The sequence below is a fragment of the Oncorhynchus masou genome, unplaced genomic scaffold (genome assembly GCF_036934945.1).
Source record: "Oncorhynchus masou masou isolate Uvic2021 unplaced genomic scaffold, UVic_Omas_1.1 unplaced_scaffold_4966, whole genome shotgun sequence".
Taxonomy (NCBI): domain Eukaryota; kingdom Metazoa; phylum Chordata; class Actinopteri; order Salmoniformes; family Salmonidae; genus Oncorhynchus; species Oncorhynchus masou.
Window position 1 is genome coordinate 10,296 of NW_027011364.1, and position 14,198 is coordinate 24,493.

General features: G+C 42.9%; 1 pseudogene; it reads left to right on the forward strand.

The window, feature by feature from the left end:
* Positions 1 to 578: 578 nt before the first annotated feature.
* LOC135535671 (synaptojanin-2-binding protein-like) lies at positions 579 to 6,858 on the forward strand (annotated as a pseudogene).
* Positions 6,859 to 14,198: the final 7,340 nt, after the last annotated feature.

The following is a 14,198-nucleotide window of genomic DNA, read 5'->3' on the forward strand; positions in this document are numbered from 1 at the left end:
AAAGGTATTGTTTAATAATAAGGGTTGTCTAAGACAAAGGTATTGTTTTAATAATAAGGGTTGTCTAAGACAAAGGTATTGTTTTAATAATAAGGGTTGTCTCAGACAAATGTATTGTTTTAATAATAAGGGTTGTCTAAGACAAAGGTATTGTTTTAATGACAAGGGTTGTCTAAGACAAAGGTATTGTTTTAATAGTAAGGGTTGTCTAAGACAATGTATTGTTTTAATAATAAGGGTTGTCTAAGATTACAGAGTGCTGATACATTATGACTGGTTATCAATGGGGTTTCTACAGCTAAGTCACACATTGCTCTGCCTGATGTATACCTTCATGTGCAACTGTCTGATCAGGTGTAGGGTTTAGTTGCCCCACCTAGACGCTGATCCTGGGTCAGTTTTGCATCCCCCAAGGGTTAAGGGAGGGGAAACTGATCCTAGACCTGTACCTAGGAGAAACTACCCAGAGCGATTATCATTAGGTTCTTACAATTCTGTACAAGTACCCCTGTGGATAGGCCAGGCACCCCCAGGGTGCATACAGCTAGTACCCGCAGATTGAGAAACATTTGTTTATCTTGATCGACAGTAACAGTTACGGGTGGTTCAATCAAAGGTCACGAGTAGAGCGGTAGATTGAAGAGCATTCTGGGAAGTGGAGTTCTAGTCCATCAGAGAGCAGGAAACTGCAGGCAATCGATACGGTACTCCTGTATGAGTTCACCTTCACATTTTTATAACTACCCTCAAAAACAGCTATTTAGCTTGTCCTCTGGATTCCTAACATCATGAACGGGTCAACAATGTATACTGCGCTATCGTGCTGGATATAAAGTTGAAAAGAGGACCACAAGGTAAGAAAATAGCTTTCAGTCGCAACTGAAATACCTACTGTTAGTTGGCAAGCTTGCAAACGGATGGCCTGGATAGCTAACTGTTCTTAGCTTAGCTGGCTGTCTTTATTTAATTTATGCCAATTTGGTAACTAATCTGGATATTGCAAATAGGCTTCAATTTGAACGCCACGAGATCGGGGTTTTGCTACTGAGCCAAATGAGGACCTAGCTAGCAGCTAGCAATACTAACTACCTGAACTAAAATATAAACGCAACAAACAATTTCAAAGATTTTACTGAGTTACAGTTCATATAAGGAAACCAGTCAATTGAAATTAATTCATAACCCTGATCTATGGATTTCACGTGACTTGGAATTCGAATCTACAGTACCAGTCAAAAGTTTGGACACTAAATTCCAAGTTTCCTTATTTTACGATTTTCTACATTGTAGAATAATAATGAAGACATCAACACTGTGAGAATAACACATGGAATCGCCAGCAGTAACCAAAAAGAGTGTTAAACAAATCAAAATATATTTTATATTTGGTGATTCTTCAAGGTAGTCACCTTTGCCTTGTTGACAGCTTGTAAACATGGCATTCTCTCAAACAGCTTCATGAGGTAGTCACCTTAGCGAATGCATTTCAATTAACAGGTATACCTTGTTAATTTGTGGAATTTCTTTCATTATGTCGTTTGAGCTAATCAGTTGTGTTGTGATACGGTAGGGGTAGTATACAGAGAAGATAGTCCTACTTGTTAAAAATAGGCAAGGAAAACCAAAGTTACCCTTTGCTGCTAGGATAAGCTCATTATGTACCAACCTCAAGTGCAGCCCAAATAAATGCTTTACAGAGTTCAAGTAACAGACACATCTCAACATCAACTGTTCAGAGGAGACTGTGTGAATCAGGACTTCATGGTTGAATTGCTGCAAAGAAACGATTACTAAGGACACCAATAAGAAGAAGAGACTTGCTTGGGCCAAGAAACATGAGAAATGGACATTAGACCGGTGGAAATCTGTCCTTTGGTCTGATGAGTCCAAATTCTGAGATTTTTGGTTCCAACCGCCTATGTCTTTACGAGATGCAGAAGTGGTGAAACGGATGATCTCTGGTGGTGACACTGTCAGTGATTTATTTAGAATTCAAGGCACACTTAACCAGCATGGCTATCACAGCATTCTGCAGATATCCCATCCCACTATCATTTGTTTATCAACTGGACAATGACCCAACACAACTCCAGGCTGTAAGGGCTATTTGACCAAGGAGAAGTGCTGGAGAGCTGCATCAGAGATGACCTGGTCTCAACATTCACCTGACCTCAACCCTATTGAGATGGTTTGGGATGAGCTTGGACCGCAGAGTGAAGGAACAGCAGCCAACAAGTGCTCAGCATATTGTTTTTCCAAGACTCTTGGAAAAGCATTCCAGGTGAAGCTGGTTGAGAGAATGCCAAGAGTGTGCAAAGCTGTCAAGGCAAAGGGTGGCTACTTTCAAGAATCTAAAATATATTTTGATTTAACACTTTTTTTGGGGGGGGGTTACTACATGTTTCCGTATGTGTTATTTCATAGTTTTGATGTCTTCACTATTATTCTACAATGTAGAAAATTGCAACAAAAAAAAACAACTTGAATGAGTAGGTGTCCAAACTTTTGACTGGTACTGTACATATTTACTTCAATTAAATCGTACCCCTTCACATCGACTCGGTACCCCGTGTATATAGCCAACTTATCGTTTCTCATTGTTACGTGTTTTACTTTGCTATTATTAGTTTCTTCTTTCTCTGCGTTGTTGGGAACGGCCGGATAGTATACACTTGTTTACTAAGCATGTGACGAATACAAATTAGGTTTTTCTAGCCAGTAACCTCCAGTGAGAATACCTCTTTATGTAGCTCGCTCGCCTCAATCAAATCAAATTGTATATAGTCACATACACATGGTTAGCAGATGTTGATGCGAGTGTAGCGAATTGTTTGCGCTTCTAGTTCTGACCATGCAGTAACAATTAACAAGTAATCTAACAATTTCACAACAACTACCTTATACACACAAGTGTAAATGAATGAATGAATGAATAAGAATATATACATATAAATATATGGATGGCGATGGCGAGCGGCATAGACAAGATGGTGTAGAGTACAGTATATACATATGAGATGAGCAATGTAGGGTATGTAGAACATTATTATGTGATGGCATTGTTTAAAGTGACTAGTGATACATTTATTACATCCAATTTTTATTATTAAAGTGGCTGGAGTTGAGTCAGTATGTTGGCAGCAGCCACTCAATGTTAGTGGTGGCTGTTTAACAGTCTGATGGCCTTGAGAGATGTTTTTCAGTCTCGGTCCAACTTTGATGCACCTGTACTGACCTCGCCTTCTGGATGATAGCGGGGTGAACAGGCAGTGGCTCAGGTGGTTGTTGTCCTTGATGATCTTTATGGCCTTCCTGTGACATCGGGTGGTGTAGTTGTCCTGGATGGCAGGTAGTTTTGCCCTGGTGATGTGTTGTGCAGACCTCACTACCCTCTGGAAGCCTTGCGGTTGTGGGCGGAGCAGTTGCTGTGCCACCAGGCAGTGATCTAATATGGGATACCCTCCCGATTGTGCATCTGTAAAAGTTTTGAGTGCTTTTGGTGACAAGCCAGAATTTATTCAGACCTCCTGAGGTTGAAGAGCGCTAATGCGCCTTCTTCACAATGCTGTCTGTGTGGGTGGACCAATTCAGTTTGTCCGTGATGTGTATCAAGGAACTTAACTTTCCACCCTTCTCCACTACTGTCCATGCGATGTGGATGGGGGTTGTACTCCCTCTGCTGTTTCCTGAAGTCCACAATTATCTCTTTAGTTTTGTTGACGTTGAGTGTGAGGTTATTTTCCTGACACCACACTCTGAGGGCCACCTCACTTCCTCCCTGTAGGCCGTCTCGTCGTTGTTGGTAATCAGGCCCACCACTGTTGTGTCGTCCTGAAACTTGATGATTGAGTTGGAGGCGCGTCTGCAAGGCCACGCAGTCGTGGGTGAACAGGGAGTACAGGAGAGGGCTGAGAACGCACCCTTGTGGTATCCCAGTGTTGACGATCTGCAGGGTGGAGATGTTGTTTCCTGCCCTCACCACCTGGTGGTGGCCTGTTTAAGTCCAGGACCCAGTTGCACAGGGCAGGGTCGAGACCCAGGGTCTCAAGCTTGATGACGAGTTTGGAGGGTACTATGGTGTTAAATGCTGAACTATAGTCGATGAACAGCAGTCTTACATGGGTATTCCTCTTGTCCAGATGGGTTAGGGCAGTGTGATTGCAATTGAGTCGTCTGTGGACCTATTGGGGCGGTAAGCAAATTGGAGTGGGTTGTCAGGTAGGGTGACAATGCCCCAGGGCACCTGCCCTGTGTAGGGTGGTGTCTTTCAGATGGGACGTTAAACGGATGTCCTGACTCTGAGGTCATTAAAGATCCCATGGCACTTATCATAAGAGTAGGGGTGTTAACCCCGGTGTCCTGGCTAAATTCCCAATCTGTCCCTCAAACCATCATGGTCAGCTAATACTCACCAGTTTACAATTGGCTCATTCATCCCCCTCCTCTCCCCTGTAACTATTCCCCAGGTCGTTGCTGCAAATGAGAACGTGTTCTCAGTCATCTTACCTGGTAAAATAACGGATCAATAAAATAAAAGGGTGGAGGTGATATGGTCCTTGACGAAGTCTCTCAAAGCACTTCATGATGACGGAAGTGAGTGCTATGGGGCGATAGTCGTTAAGCTCAGTTACCTTTGCTATCTTGGGAACAGGAACAATGGTGGCCGTCTTGAAGCATGTGGGAACAGCAGACTGGGATGGGATGGGATTGATTGAATATGTCCGTAAACACACCAGCCAGCTGGTCTGCGCTCTGAGGGCGCGGCTGGGGATGCCGTCTGGGCCAGCAGCCTTGCGAGGGTTAACACTTTTAAATGTTTTACTCACGTTGGCTGCAGTGAAGGAGAGGTTTTGGTAGCGGGACGTGTCGTCGGCACTGTATTGTCCTCAAAGCGAGCGAAGAGGTTGTTTAGTTTGTCTGGGAGCAAGACATCGGGGTCCGCGACAGGGCTGGTAACTACAAGATGAGTTGAGTTAAACGAGCGTTTCCATGGCATTTACATATTTTTTTTTTTTTTGAGTTCCGTTAACAGCTCTTCCGCATCTGCAATATTATGACAAGACTGACTGCATGGAAGGGAATTTATATGGCAACTTCTGGAATGGTTCTGCTTGTACCTTGTCCCACATAACAACATTGTAATCAGCAGACATCTCCTTCCATCCACACCTCTCCAACTAATACGTTCTGCACTACCATAGTTACATAGCCTTGTCCATAGAGAGAGAGAGAGAGAAATAGTGTTCTATGGTCTTTTCCTCTTTTGAATATCCAGACGGTAAATCAGTTTATTTATTTCACCTTTATTTAACCAGGTAGGCTAGTTGAGAACAAGTTCTCATGTGCAGCAACACCTAGAATATGTGGACAACTACAAATACCTAAGTCAGAACCATCCAGAGTAGTGATGCTTGGCGATCAGTCAGCAAATGTCCATGTAATGAGAACTCCATACTAAGTATCTCACCTGAGAACTTTCACTTTCATTTCCTGTTCTCTCCCCCCCCCCCTCCCTCCCTCCAGGTCTGGGGTTTAACATCGTGGGGGGTCTGGACCAGCAGTATGTCCTGAATGACAGTGGGATTTATGTGGCCAAAATCAAACAGAATGGCGCAGCAGCGCTGGATGGAAGATTACAAGAGGGAGACAAGATATTGGCGGTAAACATTGACTTTGACTTTTGTTTTTTGAGGTTTGGAGAAGATAACCTCATCCCCAGCGGCTCAATTGCTAGAGAGCCGACTGGTGGAGTAGATTAGAGATCAGAGGGTAAGAAGGGGGAATGTGATGTTTCAATCAATCAATCAATCAATCGTCTATCTGGGAAATTTGTATTAGGCTTGAGATTCCAGCCATCTACTGAAGAATTGTGGCTTTAATTTCATGAGCCTTTTCACTGCACGGTAGATCTTAAACGATCATGGTACTGACAGTTATAGTCCTCCATAATGTATCAAGCTCCTATGATGTTATTCTCCCTCTGTTTTGTCTTTATGTAGATTAATGGTCACAAGCTCGAGCACCTGTCACACAGTGCTGCGGTGGGGCTCTTCACGTCAGCAGGAGAGGACGTGCAGCTTCGCGTGCAGCAGAGGGTGTGTGTGGGACAACCGCAGGCTCTTCTTCACTCGTCTGAGACTTCAACTGTCTTGGACGGGTCATATTCATTAGGGCACATTGTAGCAAAGTGTTTCGCAACTGATAAAAAAACAACCCCCCCCAAAAAAGAAGCATTTCTTATTGGACACATTCAGATATACTGAGGGATATATAGCCTAGTGCTGTTTGGGGCCCACTGAACACAACTCGGATATGATATAAGATGTTTTATTTTGTTGCCTCCTTCTCTGTCCCAACAGCCCACCATGGCCATGAATGTTCCACCCAGTTCCAGGCCTGACGGTGACTCGTCTGTCTCCTCCTTGGTAATACTTGTGGCTGTCCTGGGAGCTGCTGCAGCCGTTACTGTCCTCTACATGCGCTTCCAGCCACAACTGAGGAGGCATTTTTAACACGCTAATTTTCTCCTCAAAAGCATTTTTTTTTTTTTTTTTTTTAAGAGCAAAAGCTGGGACTGAACTTTGCTGAAGGCCAAAAAAAAAAAAAAAATGAGGAAGAAACGAACTAGAAAAAAACAAGTAAGCCATGTTTCCAATTTATAGTTGTTCATGTGGTTAGAATTATAATTCTGCATTCCCCCCCCCTTCCTTCTGTGTATTTTGTTCTCTTGCCACAGGGATAACAACCATGACACGACGAGCTAACCTTGTCGTTGTATATAACAAAGAAAGATGTAGGATTCACAATAAACATGGCATTCCTACAGCTGAGCGGCGCTGTGCTCCTCAGACAGAAGGACTTTGGTGGTTAAAAAGCGTGTTTATTCCAAATATATAATTTTTAGATCCGTCAGGAGGAGAGAGATTTATTTGTAGAGTTTCTAGGCAGAGTTTGAGCCCCTGACTCCATTCTGCCGGCTCATTAGTTTTGTGTTCTCGCAGGGAGGTTTTTTGTTTTTGGAAAGGGCCATGTTGTTTTCTGTCACTCAGAGGACCTTTTGCAACTGAATGGCTGTTTTGGGGAGCCTGGCTATGAGAACTCACTCGCTGTATATTTTGATTTAGCTAGTCTGTTTTTATACAGATGCATATTAGCTATGTGTTTTTGTTGTCATCTTTCTTTTTGTTTATGATCTGACCCCCCCTGTCGTAAAAACCGTCTCTATAATGTAGCAGAAATACTTCCAGGTGCAGTAGCTGTATATGTGTGAAGGTAACGTGTTGGGAGGTGGTTCAAACTGGTCACAATGACGAGGTGGATGTTCAAATAGTGATGTGCTGTGAACATAGTTGCCTGGTCCCAGATCTGGTGTCTCCTTTTTTAGCCTGGTCCCAGATCTGTTGTCTCCTCCTGTAGCCTGGTCCCAGATCTGTTGTCTCCTCCTGTAGCCTGGTCCCAGATCTGTTGTCTCCTCCTGTAGCCTGGCCCCAGACCGGGTGTCTCCTCCTGTAGCCTGGCCCCAGACCGGGTGTCTCCTCCTGTAGCCTGGCCCCAGACCGGGTGTCTCCTCCTGTAGCCTGGCCCCAGACCGGGTGTCTCCTCCTGTAGCCTGGCCCCAGACCGGGTGTCTCCTCCTGTAGCCTGGCCCCAGATCTGTTGTCTCCTCCTGTAGCCTGGCCCCAGACCGGGTTGTGCTCTTGCCTTTTCCATTGCTGTCCCTATCAAGCCAAACAGTTTGGTGTGACAAGGGGTCAGCATGATAGTGCCCGTCGATTTGTACTGAGGTTGATGTAAACCAGGCATCTCTTTAGAGTGTATGTCACCTCCCACGTGTTATGTCTGAAAGAGAGATGGTATTTTTACCGCCCGGTTCACATTGAGGCTTGCTTATTGTTAAGGCATTTTCTGTTAATCTTAATCCAGATGTGTGTATCACGTGAACAGTAACGGCCGTAGGCTACATGTTTTACGGAAAGGGAAATATGTCACTTAATCTATTCCTTTCGTTTGTTTGCAAAGGAAAACAAAATATTGTGACTTTGAAAGGAATGAGGAAAGGTCAAACTCCAAAGCCGTTCTGTTGATCCTCCTCCGATAACGGCCTGATGATGCCACCTAGTGGACGTTTAGCATTCCTGCAGCTCATCCAATCACTGTAATAGACGCTGAACTAACTAGGTGTCATAGGGTGTGCAGCAGGCCCTGTCTTGTCCCCTAAATGGCCCCTGTCTTGTCTAAATATATTCCCTATCTAGTGCATTACTTTGACCAGGAGCCCAATAGGTAGTGCTGGGGGAGCGCGCTCTTTTCAATTTGAGAATACACATAGCTGGTAAAAATGATTTCTGTAAGGTATATCTGATAAATATTTTAAATTTAATTACCGCAGAAATTCCATGAAAAACCAAATAAACATGTATATCAGCCTTAAAAGGTAACAAACTCGCTTTTAGTGCGGTGCCGAACTGCTGCAACAAGTGTCAACAATAGGGCGGGTATTGAGAGGTGGCGCGTTCTTTCCTGGTCCAACACGCTCTGCGCTCACTTCGCGCGGCCAAATCCTACATAACAAGAACAGACAGAACTAGTGGGGGTTACTGAAACGGCTGTCCTCAAAACCCTTGTATTGGACTCAACTTGTCTGAGTGTAGCCTATGCCTTGAAATATCTCATAGGCCTAATGATTTAACTAGTATTTTACGTAAAAGGACCAAATATAATAGCGTAGGCTATAGCATAGAAGTAGGACTAAATTACCTTAACACCAAAAAACACTTATAAGCTTTTAGGATGCACATTGAAGCTGAGCAGTCACATTTCTTTCCCTCGTGCGGCGTGTTGCCTCGGCAAGATATAGCCTATGATTTCTATGATCGAAAACAAAACACACGAAAGACTAATAGTTTTATCTAAATGCCTGTGGTATTGGGGTTTTACCTGTATGTAGGTGTGACCCCGCGGACTTATAGGAAGTTAATGAGTTCAATAAGTACATGCCAAGGAAGAACCAGATCAGGACTGTAGTCTGGTAGGCTTGCGTCACTTGGACAGCGATAATATATCTGTAATGCCAATGCTGTGTGTTTTGATGACGTTAGGGCACCTATTAAATTCATGTTGAATTTGCGTGCACCAGCATGAGTCATTGTAATGTAAATTTTAGACTGTTCGTGTATCACCTTGGACTAGAGTCAGGACACCCAACTGGGCCTCAGCCAGACACTGACTGTCCCATCACTTGAGTACAGCATGCATATCACCTCTCCAAACTGATTGTTTCAAATGGCATTCATGATTATTGGTATAACAAATTAATTGCTGTGGCGTTTTGACCTAGTTAGATTACCAGATCTCTACACTTTGTCCATGAAACAAGAATCAAGCGAGTATGAAAATAGATGACATGTAAAGTAAAATAAAATAAAATCTGACTTCTCTATGTTTATGCTGCTTCTATGTGTACACTAGTTTGGTGTAGTATAGTTCCACTTTTGATCGACTTAACCTTTTGCCACGAATTGTATTGAATTGGGTCAGTGAACTTTTGTGGAGCAGAATGAATTGTGTTGCCCTATTCTCAATTGACTTGACACTAAAAACGTTAGGAAACAAGAATAAACATTGGACTTGTCATGTGGTGTAATGATTTTTATGGGAATACAAGTTGAAAGATCAAATAAAAGTGTAACAAGTTATGTTTGTACTAGATATTTTCTAGACAAGGAGGCTGAATTGGTAGCTAAGTTGAATGTGTCTGTCCTGTGCTATCTTGTCGTTCCATTTGGCTTGACAACCAGCAATGGATGCCATCAAGTAAGTATTGTATTTACTGTGGGCACTGACAGAACACTTGTAGAGCTCGTGGTGGACAAGAATCTAAAGGGAGTTAATGGTGTTATATGGGGTGACACTAACAATTACTAATCTAGTCTGTTGTGTCCCAAATGGCACCCTATTCCCTATGTAGTGCCTACATAAACCTCTGATCAAAAGTAGTGCAGTATATAGGGAATAGGGTGCCATTTGGGACTAAGTAGTGCATTATATAGAGAATAAGGTGCCATTTGGGACTAAGTAGTGCACTATATAAGGAATAGGGTGCCATTTCGGACAACTATGTATTTGTTTTAATTTAAAGCACATTAGGTGTCTGAAATAACTCACTTCCATTATCTACCCTTTTTATTATCAATTTTCTGTAAGAGACCTACTGAATGCAGCACATTCAAGTTCACAACACATGTATGTTTTTGTCCTATATTGTTGTTAGCCAGTACTATATTTTTGGATTATCAATGTTATGCATTGTATAAATTTTGGCCTTTAAAATAAAGCAGTATTTTGTTTTCAAATTGAATAAAACAATCAAATAAATAATCATTTATGGTCAGCAGAATGTTTCCGTTTATTCTTCTTGTAAGTATGTGTATTCCTCGTCTCCTACTGTGTATATCCTCGTCTCTACTGTGTATATCCTCGCCTACTGTGTATATCCTCGTCTCCTACTGTGTATATCCTCGTCTCCTACTGTGTATATCCTCGTCTCCTACTGTGTATTCCCTCGTCTCCTACTGTCTCCTACTGTGTATGTCCTCGTCCCTACTGTGTATTCCCTGTCTCCTACTGTGTATATCCTCGTCTCCTACTGTGTATTCCCTCGTCTCCTACTGTGTATATCCTCGTGTATGTCCTCGTCTCCTACTGTGTATATCCTCTCCTACTGTGTATATCCTCGTCTCCTACTGTGTATGTCTCCTACTGTGTATTCCCTCAGCCTCCTACTGTGTATATCCTCGTCTCCTACTGTGTATATCCTCGTCTCCTACTTGTATATCCTCGTCTCCTACTGTGTATGTCCTTCAAGCAAGTTAATTTTGTTGTAATGCACTGTACCTGGGGCGGCAGGTAGCCTAGTGGTTGGAGCTGACAAGGTAAAAATCTGTCCTTCTGCCCTGAACAAGGCAGTTAACCCACTGTTCCTCGGCCATCATTGTAAATAAGAATTTGTTCTTAACTGACTTGCCTAGTTAAATAAATCACCCTAATGCATGGGTCTCCCCTATACTCATGTTCTGCACAATCTAACATTACTACAGATTCTGCTGTAAAGATTCCACCCTGTGGCTTTGGATGATAAATCATTTTTAAAGTGATCTCTTGGTAAAAGCTTTGTTGACTTCTGCAACTCTCTGCCCATTTATGCAGCCTTTTATCAATTTGTGGCGGGGAGAATGTTGGAGGCAGCACGATGTTGTAATCAAACATTTATGCTTGATCCGAAAATGTGTGTCGGAGGCGCAGAATGTATGGTGCGACTCAATTGCGGAGCCTCAGGTAGCATGCAGATGCCAGATTGAGCAGATTGAGCAAATTTTGTAACAAGGCTGAGGGCTTCATATAGCTCAGCATTGACATAATTAGTGGCGGAAGACATTTACTCGTTCCCGTTCACAGAGAAGCATGCCCTCCCCGGCCCGTACAGCCTTTGTTAAATTAACATAAAGTTTTAGTTTTTTCCCCTAATAATTTTCCTAATTCTCTGAACCTGCGACGTAAATTCTAACCTGCGACGTAAATTCTAACCTGCTACGTACATTCTAACCTGCTACGTACATTCTAACCTGCGACGTACATTCTAACCTGCTACGTACATTCTAACCTGCTACGTACATTCTAACCTGCTACGTAAGGCCAAATCGGACACATACTGTATCAAATCTAGTCATAACCCGCACCACACGGTTCGGATGATTTTATTCACTTTCTGGAGACCGGAGGACACCTTTTTTTGTTGTTGTTCCGGTGAGAGATATAATGTTGGGATGGGGAGGATATCATCGGACAGACAGGCGGAGGACAGTAGCCAACTACAGGAAAACGAATCGACTCTCAATCTGTCTGCGTGATGAAAAGCCACATCATCCGCGACTGTTGTTACGAACTCAACTGCTTCACCAGCTACAATGATCATGGCTTGGATACGTCCTATACCTGCGCTATTGCTAGCTTTTACCACCACAGCTGACAAGACGAAAGTGAACCTTAAAAACAATACGGAGATCTATTGCCAGCTATCTATATATATATTTCTATATATTCTGCAGTTAATATCCTGGATTCGTACAAAAAGCATCACACAGATTAACCAGATACTCGAGTGATTAACCAGATACTCAGTGATTAACCAGATTCTCGACCAGATACTGAGTGATTAACCAGATTCTCGAGTGATTAACCAGATACTGGAGTGATTAACCAGATTCTCGAGTGATTAACCAGATACTCCAGATTCTCGAGTGATTAACCAGATACTTGTTAACCAGATACTGACCAGATACTTCCAGATACTGGATGGATAACCAGATACGGTGAAACCAGATACTGAGGCAAGAAAATGACTGTCTTCAAAATGGAAAGCAGTCGGAACGGAGGCAAGATCAGTGGGACCATTCTAGCCAATGAGAGGACAGATCTCCGATATAAAGTTATTTTTTTTCTCTCAAACGTTTCTGTGATATCACGTCCTACTTATACCGGTAACTTACACTCATAACAACTTAAACAATACGAAACTATTCGATCAAATAAGCCACACCTTGCAATAAACCATTACTTTTTTGTTAACCAAATTCCACACTCATTGTAAATAATTATTCACTGACTTGCCTAGTTTAAATAAAGGTTAAAAAAACATTCAAAAAACGCCACCTGCTGGATAAAACAGATTTTGGGCCCATTTATCAATCTCTCTTCGTCTCAACCTCTGATTATCATCATCATCCTCCCAGGTCAGCTGTGCTGTTTAGCGATCGCGGTTTATGCGATAACAGAGACAACTGAAGGTTTGGTTTCCAGAGCCCTTATTTTTCTTGCCCGGTAATGGAAATGGGCCTTGTTAATAAAAGTTCTGCAACTGGCTAGTTCGAGCTAGCTAGTGAGCTAACTACACGGATTTGTTTTGTGCGTGCCTGTGGTCTTTACAGCCAGAAAGGAAATATTACGTCTCCTCGCTTTGATATTTGATACTTTATCGACCTATAGAGTCTAGATACTGTAGCTTTTGAACGGACAGAAGTATTGGGACAGAATGTATTATTTTGGCTGAGGACAGAGCATGACAGACATTATTATAATCATCTTCCCTGGTGCTCCGTTCAGTCCTATACGCCGCGGTGTGAGTAGCCCATCCGGGAAGCGCACATCAGCAGAGTACCATCCTATGCGCCTCTTGGGTGTCGGGGGCGAGAGGTGCTAACTGTTCCCAGAGCAATTTACGTCGGAGGGAGAGGACGACGTTGCCTTGCCATCTGAGGATTAAACCATGGCTAATGAATCTGTCATCCTTAATGTGTATGATATGGTAAGATTGTGTGTTTACACTCAGTGACATTATTTTGCATGGGAATCAATGTAACATACTTAACCTACTATTGTTACACACACACAATATACAATATTTAGTCTCTTTGCACACACACACACACTATACAATATTTAGTCTCTTTGCACACACACACAATATACAATATTTAGTCTCTTTGCACACACACACAATATACAATATTTAGTCTCTTTGCACACACACACACAATATACAATATTTAGTCTCTTTGCACACACACACAAGCAATTTGTTCTATCCTCGTGGCAACCTAAAAGGAATTTCCATTCAAAATCCTATTTTCCGTAACCCAAACCCTAAACCTAATTCTAACCCCTTTATCCTCAAGGGGACGTGGGACATGTCACCACAAGGGATTATTTTCCTTGTTTTACTATCCTCGTGGGGACTTTTAGGGGATTTTAGGTCCCCACAAGGATAGAAGGACCAGCACACACACACAGGGATGGATTTGACAACCAGGCAGGTGCATAGTTGGCTCCTCACCTCTCCTCTGATGTCTCCAGGCCAGCAGTCACAGATGAGGATCCCAGTGGAGCTGAAAGTCACAGCTGCTAAAAACGCCTGATTAAATCCCAGTGTTGCTCTGTTTTGTTGGGAGTAGGGACAGACTGGGACCATAAATCAGCCCGGGCACCACACCGGCCTATTGTGATAACAGTATTTTGTTCAAAACCCCACCATTGAGACCGGCCCACTGGGCTAAAGATGTACCGGCCCATCTGGCATTTGCCCGGACTGCTCTGTGTCTGGGACCCTCAGGTTGGCACACTACAGGTCATGCAGGGGCTGCTGG